The sequence below is a fragment of the Heterodontus francisci genome, unplaced genomic scaffold (assembly GCF_036365525.1).
Source record: "Heterodontus francisci isolate sHetFra1 unplaced genomic scaffold, sHetFra1.hap1 HAP1_SCAFFOLD_51_2, whole genome shotgun sequence".
Taxonomy (NCBI): Eukaryota; Metazoa; Chordata; class Chondrichthyes; order Heterodontiformes; family Heterodontidae; genus Heterodontus; species Heterodontus francisci.
In genome coordinates this window covers 2,747,240-2,763,887 of record NW_027141369.1, presented here as the reverse complement: position 1 = coordinate 2,763,887, position 16,648 = coordinate 2,747,240, and positions in this window count along the sequence as shown.

The window sequence follows — 16,648 nt, the reverse complement described above, 5'->3', positions numbered from 1 at the left end:
TCCCTGGATACGGGGGAGGTGCCAGAGGATTAAACAGTGGCAAATGCGACACCCTTATTCAAGAAAGGGTGTGAGGACAGTCCGGGTAACTACAGGCTAGTTAGATTAACAGCAGCGGTGGGTAAGGTTTTGAAAGAATAATCAGGGTAAAAAATCAACAGTCACTTGGGGAGGTTTGAGTTAATTAAGGAGAGTGAGCATGGATTTATAAATGGGAGTTCATGCTTGACTAATCTAACTGCGTTTTTTGATGAACTAACAGGGCAGGTTGATGAAGGGAATGCAGTGGATGTTGTTTATATGGATTTTAAGGAAGCGTTTGACAAGGTACCACATAAAAGGGCGGTTAACAAAATTGAGGTTCGTGGTATAGGAGGGTCAGTGTCCAATTGGATAGAAAATTGGTTTAAGGACAGAAAACAGCGAGTCTTATTAAATGGTTCTTTGTCAGACTGGAGGATAGTCGACAGTGGTGTTCCCCAAGGGTCAGTGCTAGAACCACTGCTTTTTTTGCTCAAGATAAGTGACTTGGATCTTGGAATACAGAGTAGAATCTCAAAATATGCCGATGACACCAAACCTGGAGGAGCGTCAAACAGTGAGGATGATATGAACTGCCTGCAACAGGACAGTGATAGGCTAGCAGAATGGGCAGACAGGTGGCAGATGGAATTTAATAGTGACAAGTGTGAGGTGATGTATTTTGGCATAAGGAATAGGGAGAGGCAATATATACTTAATGGCACAGTTCTAAAGAGTGTACTGGAATAGAGGGACTTGGGGTTCATGTGCATCAATCTTTGAAGGAGGCAAGTCATATTGCGAGAGTGGTTCGCAAAGCATATGGGATCTTGGGCTTCATAAATAGAGGCATTGAGTACAAAAGCAGGGAAGTTATGCTGAACCATTATAAAACTCTGGTTAGGCCCCAATTGGAGTGTTGCTTCCAGTTCTGCTCAGCAGACTTTGGAAAGAATGTGAGGGTCCTTGAGAGGACGCAGAGGCGATTTACCAGAATGGATCCAGGGAAGGGGGATTTTAGTTACAAGTTTCGGTTGGAAATGCTAGGATTATTCTGCCTTTCTCAAAGGAGATTGAGTGGAGAATTGATAGAGGTGTATAACACCTCTAGAGAACAGGCCATCCTGGACTGGGTATTGTGTAATGAGAAAGGATTAGTTAACAATCTTGTTGTGTGGGGTCCCTTGGGGAAGTGCGCCCATAATATGATAAAATTCTTCATTAAGATGGAGAGTGAGAGAGTTGATTCCGAGACTCGGGTCCTGAATCTAAAAAAAGAAAACTATGAAGGTATGAGGCGGGAGTTGGCGATGATAGATTGGGGAACGTTCCTTAAAGGATTGACAGTGGATAGGCAATGGCTAGCATTTAAAGAGCGCTTGGATGAATTACAACAATTGTTCATTCCTGTCTGTGCAAAAGTAAAACAGGAAGGGTGGCTCAACTGTGGCTTACAAAAGAAATTAAGGAAAGTATTAGATCCAAGGAGGAGAAATATAAAATGGCCAGAACAAGCAGCAAACCTGAAGATTGTGAGCAGTTTGGAATTTAGCAGAGGAGGACAAAAGGATTGATTAAGAAGGGGGAAATAGAGTATGAGAGTAAGCTAGCAGAGAACATAAAAACTGACTGTAAAAGCTTCTATAGATATGTGTAGAGAAAAAGATTAGTGAAGACAAATGTGGGCCCCTTACAGTCAGAAACGGGGGAATTTATAATGGGGAACAAAGAAATGGCAGACCAATTAAATACATACTTTGGATCTGTCTTCACAAAGGAGGATACAAATTATCTCCCAGAAATGTTGGGGAACATAGGGTCTAGTGAGAAGGAGGAACTGGATGAAATCAGTATTAGTAGGGAATGTTTGGGAAATTGATGGGATTGAAGGCCGATAAATCCCCAGGGCCTGAGAATCTACATCCCAGAGTACTTAAGGAAGTGGCCCTTGAAATAGCAGATGCATTTCTGGTCTTTTTTCAAAATTCTATCGACTCTGGAACAGTTCCAATGGATTGGACGGTAGTTAATGTAACTCCACTATTTAAAAAAAGAGGCAGAAAGAAAACAGCGAATTATATACCGGTTAGCCTGACATCAGTCGTGGGGAAAATGCTGGAGTCCATTATAAAAGATGTAATAGCAGAGTGCAATAACAACTCGTCTCCACTCCTAGTATTTCTAAATCCCACACATTCACTATAATGTGAACAATTATTCCCTGTTGTGTCTCACTCAGATTTAGAAACTTCACTGTATTGGAGTGAGGTGACATCTACTGGCGGGAAGCAAGAACTGCAATTAAGCAGCAGAAACTCCACAGTCTGTCAGGGTTAAAGAAACATTGCAATGTGAGGATACAGCGAAGTGGTTTGATTGGGTAGATGGAGACATGATTCCACTTGTGGTGGTGTCTGAAGCAAAGGCCAGAAATACAAAATTGTCATTAATAAAAGAAATGAGGAATTCATGAAAAATGGAGTAATGTAGTGAATAGTTAGAATGTGGATAGAATAGAAAGTGAGATTGGATGGACAGAAGCAGTCTGAAAGGATGGCTGAAACAAAAGGTGAGTGCCCTGAAACGTTAACTGTGTTTCTCACAGCACAGATGCTGCCAGAGCTGCTGAACATTTCCAGCACTTTCTGTTTTTATTTCCGCATTTGCAGGATGTTGCTTTGATCTGAAAAAAAAATGGATGATTGGCTGGGGGTTTCCAGTTAAATTCCACAGCAGCGAATAAAGCTCGACTTGTCAGTGGCTCGTTGGCCTAGGGGTATGATTCTCGCTTAGGGAGTATGGTTAATTAACATGCGTGAGATCCCGGGTTCAGATCCCAGACGAGCCCTGGTCTGTTGGCATTTTCAGATTAAGGTTATCTATTGGTTTCAGCCTTGCAGAAGGTGGAATTGACTTCCACACGGAGCTGGCTTGAGGACCAGACAACTGGATTCAAAGAGCTTGTCGACAAAATTGCAATTCACGAAATGGACAGATAGCCAAGTGGGAATATAAAGTTGTTGCTGCAATTGTGACCTGACTCCAAAAACAACAGGACTGGGTTCTGGACTGGAATGGAATGGAATTCTTCAGTGTTTCTGTTGTTTGGCTTGCATTGACTCATCGATTTTCTTGTTTTTCACTTTGTCGATGCCTTTGAATAATTGTGGATCCTTCTTCATGGTGTCTTCTTTCACCAGGTAGTTCTGACCTCTGATGATGTTGATTGTAATCAGCTTCAACTCGCTGATAGTTTTGGAAGAGAGCAGATTTCCTTTGCTTGAGTCTACAACATGGAACTCAGTCTGACATGTGGACCCATGGGAGGATTTGAATGCCATCCCTGCGTTGGAGTTGCATCCATCCAATAAGAGACCGAGTAGAAGTGACAGTTCTGTCAGTCGAATATGAGACTTTTAATGGCAGGGTTGTGAGTTTGAGTGCCATTCTGTTTTTCCCTTTTGTAAGGCTTCATGAGCAGAGAGTACAGGGAGTGTTTGAAATGAGCAAGTCTCGCTCTGATTCAGGACTCTTACCTCTCAGCAGCATCTCACTATGAAAGATTGAATTTGATCTCATTTCATTCTCAGCTCGGGGTCTGTGCGGCTCAGTGGCACTTCTGGCTGTCTCCCGCTTCACAATCCATCAGTACTGAGAAAGCAATGGGGAATATTACTCACATGTTGTGTTCTTTAATTTTTTGGAAAACTTGAATGTATGTATTTTCTTCCAAAACAAGGACACCAAGCCATTGGTAACATAGGGCTGAAATAGCTCAGTTGGGAGAGCGTAGACTGAAAATCTAAAAGTACCTGGTTCAATCCCGGGTTTCAGCAATTTTGCTTCCTTATGCGTCCCTTGCCTTGGTTCTGATTTTCCGGTTGCACAATTTACTTTGAAATTATTCACCAAGCACCAGTGGATTGAATTTGAGAAACTACACAGAGTCATTTACAGCACAGAAGGTGGTCATTTGGCCTATCACGTCCATGCTGGCTCTCCCCGGAGCAATCTAGTCAGTTCCACTCACCAGCTCGATCCCTTTCCTCCTGCAAGTTTCTTTCCTTCAAGTATCCATCTTATTTCCTTTTCAAATCATTGATTGTCTCTGCTTCCAGCACACTCGTGGGCCAAGACATGACCACCCACAACATAAAAAATTCCACCTCATCAAGGATGGGAAATACTTACATCTTCTCTATTTGCTTATTCTCTATTTCTATGAGAATAGACTGACAGTCAACATGAAAGGAAACCCAAAAATCTTCGAGCAGCATATAAATGATAAGTGGGTAGTAAGAGGTTGAGTCGGGCCTATGAGGGACAAAAAGGATAATATAAGCTTAGAGGTGCAGGGCAATGTTAATCTACTTAATGAGTACTTTGTATCAGTGATCACTAAGGAAGTGGAATTTGACAAAATATCAGTCGAAGTGAAGAGAGTAGAGTCAATGGAGAGGGTACAAATTGAGAGAGGGAGGTACTAAAAAGGCTGGCTGTGCTTAGGGAAGATAAATCACCTGGTCCGGATGGCTCACATCCCAGGTTGCGAAAGGAAATCCGGATGCAGATAACGGAAGGGCTTGCTATAATCTTCCAATCTTCCCTGGATACGGGGGAGGTGCCAGAGGATTAAACAGTGGCAAATGCGACACCCTTATTCAAGAAAGGGTGTAAGGACAGTCCGGGTAACTACAGGCTAGTTAGATTAACAGCAGCGGTGGGTAAGGTTTTAGAAAGAATAATCAGGGTAAAAAATCAACAGTCACTTGGAGAGGTTTGAGTTAATTAAGGAGAGTGAGCATGGATTTATAAATGGGAGTTCATGCTTGACTAATCTAACTGCATTTTTTGATGAACTAACAGAGCAGGTTGATGAAGGGAATGCAGTGCATGTTGTTTATATGGATTTTAAGGAAGCGTTTGACAAGGTACCACAAAAAAGGGCGGTTAACAAAATTGAGGTTCGTGGCATAGGAGGGTCAGTGTCCAATTGGATAGAAAATTGGTTTAAGGACAGAAAACAGCGAGTCTTATTAAATGGTTCTTTGTCAGACTGGAGGATAGTCGACAGTGGTGTTCCCCAAGGGTCAGTGCTAGAACCACTGCTTTTTTTGCTCAAGATAAGTGACTTGGATCTTGGAATACAGAGTAGAATCTCAAAATATGCCGATGACACCAAACCTGGAGGAGCAGCAAACAGTGAGGATCATATGAACTGCCTGCAACAGGACAGTGATAGGCTAGCAGAATGGGCAGACAGGTGGCAGATGGAATTTAATAGTGACAAGTGTGAGGTGATGTATTTTGGCATAAGGAATAGGGAGAGGCAATATATACTTAATGGCACAGTTCTAAAGAGTGTACTGGAATAGAGGGACTTGGGGTTCATGTGCATCAATCTTTGAAGGAGGCAAGTCATATTGCGAGAGTGGTTCGCAAAGCATATGGGATCTTGGGCTTTATAAATAGAGGCATTAAGTACAAAAGCAAGGAAGTTATGCTGAACCATTATAAAACTCTGGTTAGGCCCCAATTGGAGTGTTGCTTCCAGTTCTGCTCAGCAGACTTTAGAAAGAATGTGAGGGTCCTTGAGAGGACGCAGAGGCGATTTACCGGAATGGATCCAGGGATGGGAGATTTTAGTTAGAAGGTTAGGCTGTAAAAGCTAGGATTATTCTGCCTTTCTCAAAGGAGATTGAGTGGAGAATTGATAGAGGTGTATAACACCTCTAGAGAACAGGCCATCCTGGACTGGGTATTGTGTAATGAGAAAGGATTAGTTAACAATCTTGTTGTTCCCTTGGGGAAGTGCGCCCGTAATATGATAAAATTCTTCATTAAGATGGAGTTGATTCCGAGACTCGGGTCCTGAATCTAAACAAAGAAAACTATGAAGGTATGAGGTGGGAGTTGGCTATGATAGATTGGGGAACGTTACGTAAAGGGTTGACAGTGGATAGGCAATGGCTAGCATTTAAAGAGCGCATGGATGAATTACAACAATTGTTCATTCCTGTCTGTGCAAAAGTAAAACAGGAAGGGTGGCTCAACTGTGGCTTACAAAAGAAATTAAGGAAAGTATTAGATCCAAGGAGGAGAAATATAAAATGGCCAGAACAAGCAGCAAACCTGAAGATTGTGAGCAGTTTGGAATTTAGCAGAGGAGGACAAAAGGATTGATTAAGAAGGGGGAAATAGAGTATGAGAGTAAGCTAGCAGAGAACATAAAAACTGACTGTAAAAGCTTCTATAGATATGTGTAGAGAAAAAGATTAGTGAAGACAAATGTAGGCCCCTTGCAGTCAGAAACGGGGGAATTTATAATGGGGAACAAAGAAATGGCAGACCAATTAAATACATACTTTGGATCTGTCTTCACAAAGGAGGATACAAATTATCTCCCAGAAATGTTGGGGAACATAGGGTCTAGTGAGAAGGAGGAACTGTATGAAATCAGTATTAGTAGGGAATGTTTGGGAAATTGATGGGATTGAAGGCCGATAAATCCCCAGGGCCTGATAATCTACATCCCAGAGTACTTAAGGAAGTGGCCCTTGAAATAGCAGATGCATTTCTGGTCTTTTTTCAAAATTCTATCGACTCTGGAACAGTTCCAATGGATTGGACGGTAGTTAATGTAACTCCACTATTTAAAAAAAGAGGCAGAAAGAAAACAGCGAATTATATACCGGTTAGCCTGACATCAGTCGGGGGGAAAATGCTGGAGTCCATTATAAAAGATGTAATAGCAGAGTGCAATAATAACTCGTCTCCACTCCTAGTATTTCTAAATCCCACACATTCACTATAATGTGAACAATTATTTCCTGTTGTGTCTCTCTCAGATTTGTAAACTTCACTGTATTGGAGTGAGGTGACATCTACTGGCGGGAAGCAAGAACTGCAATTAAGCAGCAGAAACTCCACAGTCTGTCAGGGTTAAAGAAACATTGCAATGTGAGGATACAGCGAAGTGGTTTGATTGGGTAGATGGAGACATGATTCCACTTGTGGTGGTGTCTGAAGCAAAGGCCAGAAATACAAAATTGTCATTAATAAAAGAAATGAGGAATTCATGAAAAATGTAGTAACGTAGTGAATGGTTAGAATGTGGATAGAATAGAAAGTGAGATTGAATGGACAGAAGCAGTCTGAAAGGATGGCTGAAACAAAAGGTGAGTGCCCTGAAACGTTAACTGTGTTTCTCACAGCACAGTTGCTGCCAGAGCTGCTGAACATTTCCAGCACTTTCTGTTTTTATTTCCGCATTTGCAGGATGTTGCTTTGATCTGAAAAAAATGGATGATTGCCTGGGGGGGTTCCAGTGAAATTCCACAGCAGCTAATAAAGCTAGACTTGTCAGTGGCTCGTTGGTCTAGGGGTATGATTCTCGCTTAGGGTGTATAGTTAATTAACATACGAGAGATCCTGGGTTCAAGTCCCGGACGAGCCATGGTCTGCTGGCATTTTTAGATTAAGGTTATCTATTGGTTTCAGCCTTGCAGAAGGTGGAATTGACTTCCATGCGGAGCTGGCTTGAGGACCAGACAACTGGATTCAAACAGCTTGTCGAAAAAATTGCAATTAACTAGATGGACAGATAGCCAAGTGGGAATATAAAGTTGTTGCTGCAATTGTGACCTGACTCCAAAAACAACAGGACTGGGTTCTGGACTGGAATGGAATGGAATTCTTCAGTGTTTCTGTTGTTTGGCTTGCATTGACTCATCGATTTTCTTGTTTTTCACTTTGTCGATGCCTTTGAATAATTGTGGATCCTTCTTCAGGGTGTCTTCTTTCACCAGGTAGTTCTGACCTCTGATGATGTTGATTGTAATCAGCTTCAACTCGCTGATAGTTTTGGAAGTGAGCAGATTTCCTTTGCTTGAGTCTACAACATGGAACTCAGTCTGACATGTGGACCCATGTGAGGATTTGAATGCCATCCCTGCGTTGGAGTTGCATCCATCCAATAAGAGACCGAGTAGAAGTTACAGTTCTGTCAGTCGAATATGAGACTTTTAATGGCAGGGTTGTGAGTTTGAGTGCCATTCTGTTTTTCCCTTTTGTAAGGCTTCATGAGCAGAGAGTACAGGGAGTGTTTGAAATGAGCAAGTCTCGCTTTGATTCAGGACTCTGACCTCTCAGCAGCATCTCACAATGAAAGATTGAATTTGATCTCATTTCATTCTCATCTCGGGGTCTGTGCGGCTCAGTGGCACTTCTGGCTGTCTCCCGCTTCACAATCCATCAGTACTGAGAAAGCAATGGGGAATATTACTCACATGTTGTGTTCTTTAATTTTTTGGAAAACTTGAATGTATGTATTTTCTTCCAAAACAAGGACACCAAGCCACTATTAATGTAGGGCTGAAATAGCTCAGTTGGGAGAGCGTTAGACTGAAGATCTAAAAGTCCCAGGTTTCAGCAGTTTTGCTTCCTCATGCGTCCCTTGCCTTGGTTATGATTTTCCGGTTGCACAATTTACATTGAAATTATTTACCAAGCACCAGTGGATTGAATTTGAGAAACAACACAGAGTCATTTACAGCACAGAAGGTGGTCGTTTGGCCTATCACGTCCATGCTGGCTCTCCCCGGAGCAATCTAGTCAGTTCCACTCACCTGCTCGATCCCTTTCCTCCTGCAAGTTTTTTCCTTCAAGTATCCATCCAATTTCCTTTTCAAATCATTGATTGTCTCTGCTTCCACCACACTCGTGGGCCAAGTCATTACCACCCACAACAAAAGAAAGTTCCACCTCATCAAGGATGGGAAATACTTACATCTTCTATATTTGCTTATTCTCTATTTCTATGAGAATAGACTGGCAGTCAACATGAAAGGAAACCCAAAAATCTTCGAGCAGCATGTAAATGATAAGTGGGTAGTAAGAGGTTGAGTCGGGCCTATTAGGGACAAAAAGGATAATATAAGCTTAGAGGTGCAGGGCAATGTTAATCTACTTAATGAGTACTTTGTATCAGTGATCACTAAGGAAGTGGAATTTGACAAAATATCAGTCGAAGTGAAGAGAGTAGAGGCAATGGAGAGGGTACAAATTGAGAGAGGGAGGTACTAAAAAGGCTGGCTGTGCTTAGGGTAGATAAATCACCTGGTCTGGATGGCTGGCATCCCAGGTTGCGAAAGGAAATGCGGATGCAGATAATGGAAGAGTTTGCCATAATCTTCCAATCTTCCCTGGATACGGGGGAGGTGCCAGGAGTAATCAGTGGCAAATGCGACGCCCTTATTCAAGAAAGGGTGTAAGGACAGTCCGGCTAACAACAGGCTAGTTAGATTAACAGCAGCGGTGGGTAAGGTTTTAGAAAGAATAATCAGGGTAAAAAATCAACAGTCACTTGGAGAGGTTTGAGTTAATTAAGTAGAGTGAGCATGGATTTATAAATGGGAGTTCATGCTTGACTAATCGAACTGCATTTTTGATGAGCTAACAGAGCAGCTTGCTAAAGGGAATGCAGTGGATGTTGTTTATATGGATTTTAAGGAAGCGTTTGACAAGCGTTTAAAAGTGGGGTTTACAAAATTGAGGTTCGTGGTATAGGAGGGTCAGTGTCCAATTGGATAGAAAATTGGTTTAAGGACAGAAAACAGGGACTCTTATTAAATGATTCTTTGTCAGACTGGAGGATAGTCGACAGTGGTGTTCCCCAAGGGTCAGTGCTAGAACCACTGCTTTTTTTGCTAAAGATAAATGACTTGGATCTTGGAATATTGAGTAAAATCTCAAAATATCCCGATGACAACAAACTTGGAGGAGTGGCAAACAGTGAGGATGATATGACTGCCTGCAACAGGACAATGATAGGCTAGCAGAATGGGCAGACAGGTGGCAGATGGAATTTAACAGTGACAAGTGTGAGGTGATGTATTTTGGCATAAGGAATAGGGAGAGGCAATATTTACTTAATGGCACAGTTCTAAAGAGTGTACTGGAATAGAGGGACTTGGGGTTCATGTGCATCAATCTTTGAAGGTGGCAAGACATATTGCGAGAGTGGTCAGCAAAGCATATGGGATCTTGGGCTTGAAAAAAAGAGGCATTGAGTACAAAGCAGGGAAGTTATGCTGAACCATTATGAAGCTCTGGTTAGGCCCCAGTTGGAGTGTTGCTTCCAGTTTTGCTTACCACACTTAAGAAAGAATGTGAGCGTCCTTGAGAGGATGCAGAGGAAATTCACCAGAATGGATCCAGGGATGGAGGATTTTAGTTACAATGTTAGGTTGGAAAAGCTAGGGTTGTTCTACCTGCATCAAAGGAGAGTGAGGTGCTATGACAGTTTTAAGTAAGTTGGCAAGGAAACATTGTTCCCGTTAACTATTGGTACAAGGACTAGGGGACACAGATTGAAGGTTTTGGACAGGAGGTACAGGGGGAATGTGCGCAAGAACTTTCTTACACTGATTGGTGATGATCTGTAACTCGCTGCCCACGAGGGCGGTGGAAATGGAGACAATCGAGGATGACAAAATGAATTTGAATGGGCACTTGAATGAAATAATTTTACAGGGCTATGGGGATCGAGCAGACAAGTAATAACTCGTCTCCACTCCTAGTATTTCTAAATCACACACATACACTATAATGTGAACAATTCTTTCCTGTTGTGTCTTTCTCAGATTTGTAAACTTCACTGTATTGGAGTGAAATGACATCTACTGGCAAGAAACAAGAACTGCCGTGATGAGATCAGCCATGATTGTACTGAATGGCAGAGCAGGCTCGAGTGGCTGACTTGCCGACTCCGGCTCTTCGTTCTTATGTTCATAGAATCATACAGCACAGAAGGAGGCCATTCGGCCCCATTGTGCCTCTGCTGACTCTCTGACAAAAAGATGCAATTAGTCCAACCCCCTGCCTATTTCCCCATAATCCTGGAGAATTTCACTTTGAAATATTTGTCCAATTCCTTTATGAAAGTTATAATTGAATCTGTTTCCACCACCCTGTCAGACAATTCATTCCAAATCCGAATCAGTTACTGGGTAAAAAGATCTCTCCTCACCTCCCCTTGACATCTTTGGCCAATTATTTTAAATCTGTGTCCTCTGGTTACTGACCCCCAGGACAGTGGAAACAGTTTCTCCCTCTCTACCCTATGAAAATCCTTCATGATTCTGAACACCTCTATTAAATCTTCCCTTAACCTTCTCTACTCTGAGGAGAACAATCCCAGCTTCACCAGCCTGTCCAGAGAACTGACACCCCTCATCTCTGGTATCATTCTTGTAAATCTCCTCTGAACTGTCTCAGAAGCGTTGATGTCCTTTCTAAAGCCTGGTGCCCAGAACTGGACACATTACTCGAGCTGAGATCGAGCCAGCGACGCCCACATCCCACGAACGAATAAAAAAACGCTCCCGAACCAGTCCCCAATTCTTAAGCATTTATCGACGCTTCCTGACCAGTACCCAAATCTTATTCATTTAGAGACGCTCCCTGCCCAGTCCCCCAATTCTTATCCATTTGCAGACGCTCCCTGCCCAGTCCCCAATTCTTATCCATTTACAGACGCTCCCTGACCAGTACCCAAATCTTATCCATTTATGGACGCCGTTTCGGGAAGCCTCACCGGGAAAAGCTTCACCACCGCCATCCGCAGGGATACAGATGGGATTGTTCCATCTTATTGTGGCCCTGAGGCCCTGCTCCAGCTGTGTGAGCCCGCAAAGTCTTCTCGCACTTTGTGAATATCCCGCTCCAACTCCGAACCCGCAGCTCTTGCTGCTGACAAAGCTCTCTACCGCGCCTGCGCGCCCCACCCCTGTCACAGATAGGGCGGATTCTAGGCCGCTGAGCATTCTGGGTATCACACCTGTCATTAATGCTATTCTTTCAGCTGAAAGGTTTTATTACGTACATTTCATGTCCTGGAATCGTCGTGAGTGTTTTCATTTGCACCTGTCAGTGGCTGGGAGGATAGAGTCAGCTTCACTTTGTGGCCATGATTTTCTGGTGTGTGAAAGTGGTGTTTAACTCAGTATATTTCAGTTTTTGGTCTGTGACTGTGGGTATTATTCAGTACTTGTTTGTTTCTGCTATTGCTCTGTGAGTTTCACCACATATCTTTCAACAACTTGTATGTGAGCATCAGCTTTTGTCTATATCTATCAGTTTCTGAGAAGTGAGAAAGGGTTTGATTCTATCCCTATCAGTTTCTGTTACATGCATGTTTCTTTAATCTGCACCTCCTCTGAGTGTGTCTTCGTCTCTGTACTTGTAGGTGAACATGTGTTTTGCTTTGTATCTCTCAGTCTTTGAAGTGTGAGCCTGGGTTTGTACCTAATTTCCTTTGTACCTTGCAGTTGGGATATGAAAGAAAGATTTTTACATGTTACCTGCCAACTGCTGCTACGTGACTGTGAGTTTCACACTGTATCTGTCAATTTCTTGTCTAGTAATGCGAAGTTTACAGTGTACTTGTCAGTTTCTTGTATGTGAGTGTTGATTTCACTCTGAAAAGAATCATAGATCATAGAATAGTTACAGAACAAAAGGAAGCCATTCAGCTCATTGTGCTTGTGCTGCTTCTGTGCACGAGCAACTCAGCTCATGCCACAGACTCATGTATTCCATGAAAACATGCAATTTTTCCACTTCAGATAATTATCTTATACCATTTTGAAAGCCATGGTTGAATCAGCCTCCATCACACTCTCAAGCAGTGCATATCAGATCTTAACCACTCGCTGTGCAAAAGAAGTTTTACCTCATGTTGCCTTTGGTTCTTTTGCCATTCACCTTAAATCGGTGTCCTCAGGTTACAGAGCCGTGAATAATATTCCCCATTGCTTTCTCAGCACTGATGGATTGTGAAGTAGGAGACAGCCAGAAGTCCCACAGAGCCGCACTGACCCCGAGCTGGGAATGAAATGAGATGAAGTTCAATCTTTCACAGCGAGATGCTGCAGAGAGATAAGAGTCCCGAATCAAAGTGAGACTTTCTCATACTTTTGCTGAATTTCATTTCAAACACTCCTTGTACTCTCTGCTAATGAAGCCTTAAAAAAGGGAAAACCAAAATGGCACTCAAACTCACCACCCTGAAATTAAAAGTTTAATGTTTGACTGACTGAACTGTCACTTCTACTCGCTCTCTTATTGGATGGATGCAACTGTATTCTCCAACGCAGGGGTGGCATTCAAATCCTCCCATGGGTCCACATGTCAGACTGAGTTCCATGTTATAGACTCAAGCAAAGGAAATCTGTTCAGTTCCAAAACTATCAGTGAGTTGAAGCTCATTCCGATCATCATCATCAGAGGTCAGAACTACCTGGTGAAAGAAGACAATCTGAAGAAGGATCCACAATTATTCAAAGGCATCGACAAAGTGAAAAACAAGAAAATCGATGAGTCAATGCAAGCCAAACAGCAGAAACACTGAAGAATTCGATTCCATTCCAGTCCAGAACCCAGTCCTGTTGTTTTTGGAGTCAGGTCACAATTACTGCAAAAACTTTATATTCCCACTTGGCTATCTGTACATTTAGTTAATCATGCTCTTTGAATCCAGCTCTCTGGTCCTCAAGCAGGTTCCATATGGAAATCAATTCCGCCTTCTGCAAGGCTGAAACCAATCAATGACCTTGAACGAAAAATGCCAAAGAAGAAGGGCATGTCCAGGATCTGAACCCAGGATCTCTCACACATTAATTAATCACTCACCCTAAGCAAGAATCATACCCCTAGATCAACATGCCACTTCCTTTTAGCTCCTGTGGAATTTCACTGGCAGCCAAAGCCGACCATCCATTTTTTTTTCAGAGCAAAGCAACATCTTGCAAATTCTGAAATAAAAACAGAAAGTGTTGGAAATGTTCAGAAACTCTGGCAGCATCTGTGGAGAGAGAAACAGAGTTCACCTTTCAGGGCGTTTACCTTTTGTTTGAGCCATCCTTTCACACTGCTTCTGTCCACCCAATCTCACTTTCTATTTTATCTAGATTCCACCCACTCACTACCTAAATACATTTATCATGAATTCCTCATATCTTTTAATAATGACAATTTTATATTTCTGGCCTTTGCTTTGGACTCCACCACAAGTGGAATCATGCCTCCATCAACCCAATCAAACCCATTCACTATTTCCTCACATTGCAATGTTTCTTTCACCCTGACAGACGATGGAATTTCTGCTGCTTGATTGCAGTTCTTGCTTCCTGCCAGTAGATGTCACCTCACTCCAGTCCAGTGAAGGTGACAAATCTGAGAGCACACAACAAGAAGTAATTGTTCACGTTGTTCATTGTTCAGTGAACAGGTCCCTCTATTCCTGCAAACTCTTTAGAACTGTGCCATTAAGTATATATTGCCTCTCCCTATTCCTTCTGCTAAAATGCATCACCTCACACTAGTCACTATTAAAATCCATCTGCACCTGTCTGCCCATTCTGCTGGCCTATCACTGTCTTGTTGCAGGTGGTTCATTTCATCCTCACTGTTTGCCACTTCTCCAAGTTTGGTGTTATCGGCATATTTTGAGATTCTACTCTATATTCCAAGATCCAAGTCATTTATCTGTCGCAAGTAAAAAGCAGTGGTTCCAGCAGTGACCCTTGGGGAACAGCACTGTCGACAACCTTCCAGTCTGAGAATGAATCATTTATTACGACTTGCTGTTTTCTGTCCTTAAGCCAATTTTCTATCCAATTGGACACTGACCCTCCTATTCCATGAACCTCAATGTTGTTAATCACCCTTTTATGTGTCGTTTCTTAAAATCCATATAAACAACATCCACTGCATGCCCTTCATAAACCTTCTCTGTTAGTTCATCAAAAAATGCAGTTAGATTAGTCAAGCATGAACTCCCATTTATAAATCCATGCTCACTCTCCTTAATTAACTCAAACCTTTACAAGTGACTGTTGATTTTTTCCCTGATTGTTCTTTCTAAAACCTTACCCACCACTGCTGTTAATCTAACTGGCCTGTAGTTACCCGGACTGTCCTTACACCCTTTCTTGAATAAGGGTGTCACATTTGCAACTGTTTAATCCTCTGACACCTCCCCCGTATTCAGGGAAGATTGGAAGATTATAGCAAGCCTTTCTGTTATCTGCATCCACATTTCCTTTCGCAATCTGGGATGAAAGCCATCCGGACCAGGTAATTTATCTTCCTGAAGCATAACCAGCCTTTGCATTACCTCCCTCTCTCAATTTGTACCCTCTCCATTGCCTCTACACTCTCCACTTCTCCTGATATTTTGTCAAATTCCACTTCCGAAGTGATCATTGATACAAGGTACTTATTAACTAGATTAACATTGCCCTGCAGCTCTAAGTATATATTACCCTCTTTGTCCCTAATGGGGCCCACTTCACCGCTGACTACCTGCTTATTATTTATATCCTGCTTGAAGATTTTTGGGTTCCCTTTCATGTTGACTGCCATTCTATTCTCGTAGAGATAGCGAATAAGCTAAATATAGAATATATAAATATTTCCCATCCTTGAGTGAGGTGGAATTTTTTTATGCTGTGAGTGGTAATGTCCTGACCCACGAGTGTGGTGGAAGTAGAGACAATCAATGATTTGAAAAGCAAATTGGATGGATACTTGAAGCAAAGGAACTTGCAGGAGGAAAGGGATCGAGCAGGTGAGTGGAACTGAGTAGCTGGCTCCGATAATTGCTGCAGTCACTGCGATCCCCCTTAATTTTGTACAAGGTGACAATGTTTGCCCTTGTTGAGCTCGACTATGGTGGGCTCACTGTCCAGTTCCTCCATGACAGGGAAGTCTGGAATGGCACTGAGAGCGACTTCAATCACAATGTTCTCCGTTATGTAGAGTTCAAGGTAATGCTCCACTCACCTTTCCATCCGCTTGTTAGGTTCAGTGATGATCGTGCCTGTCTTTGTCTTCAAAAGGTGCTGATTTAGTTACTACTGGACCCATTGCTTTCTTAATTCCTTCATACATCCCTCCAGCAAACCCGGATTCAGCAGCAGAGTTTTAACCAGTATTGATTGGTGCAGTGCCGAGCAGTCTGCAGAGACTTGATCCTGGCAGCTCTGAGAGCATTTAGATGTTGTTTGCTGGGGACTTGTTTGTAGTTCATGAGGGCTCTCCTCTTAGTGACAGTAACTGACTCCATTTCAGTCCAATAAGCCTCAAACCAGTCAGCATTCCTCCCATCTCTTTTCCTATACACAGTGAGTGCAGAGTTATAGATGGTGGTGTGCAGATGATTCCACTTTGACACTGCACTGAGGCCTTGAGCATTGTTGTCTGAAAGAGCCTGATCAAGGATGTTGAGGAACTCCTGGGTCCTTTCTGGGTTAGTGGTTTGGCAACTGTTGATCAGAAGACGACCTTTCTTCATGGATGGATGAAGCTTCCTTGGCTGAAGCCTGACCTTGTTACACACCAGGGAGTGGTCAGTGTCACAGTCAGCGCTGTGATAGCTGTGAGTGATGAGGACACTGCTGAGGGTGGTATGTCTGGTGAAGATAAGGTCTAGCTGGTGCCAATGGCATGATCTCGGATGTCTCCAGGACACCTTGTGGCACAGCTTGACCTGGAAGTAGCTGTTCATCACACAGAATCCATGGTGACAGCATAGCTCCAGCAACCTCTGTCCATTTTCGTTCAT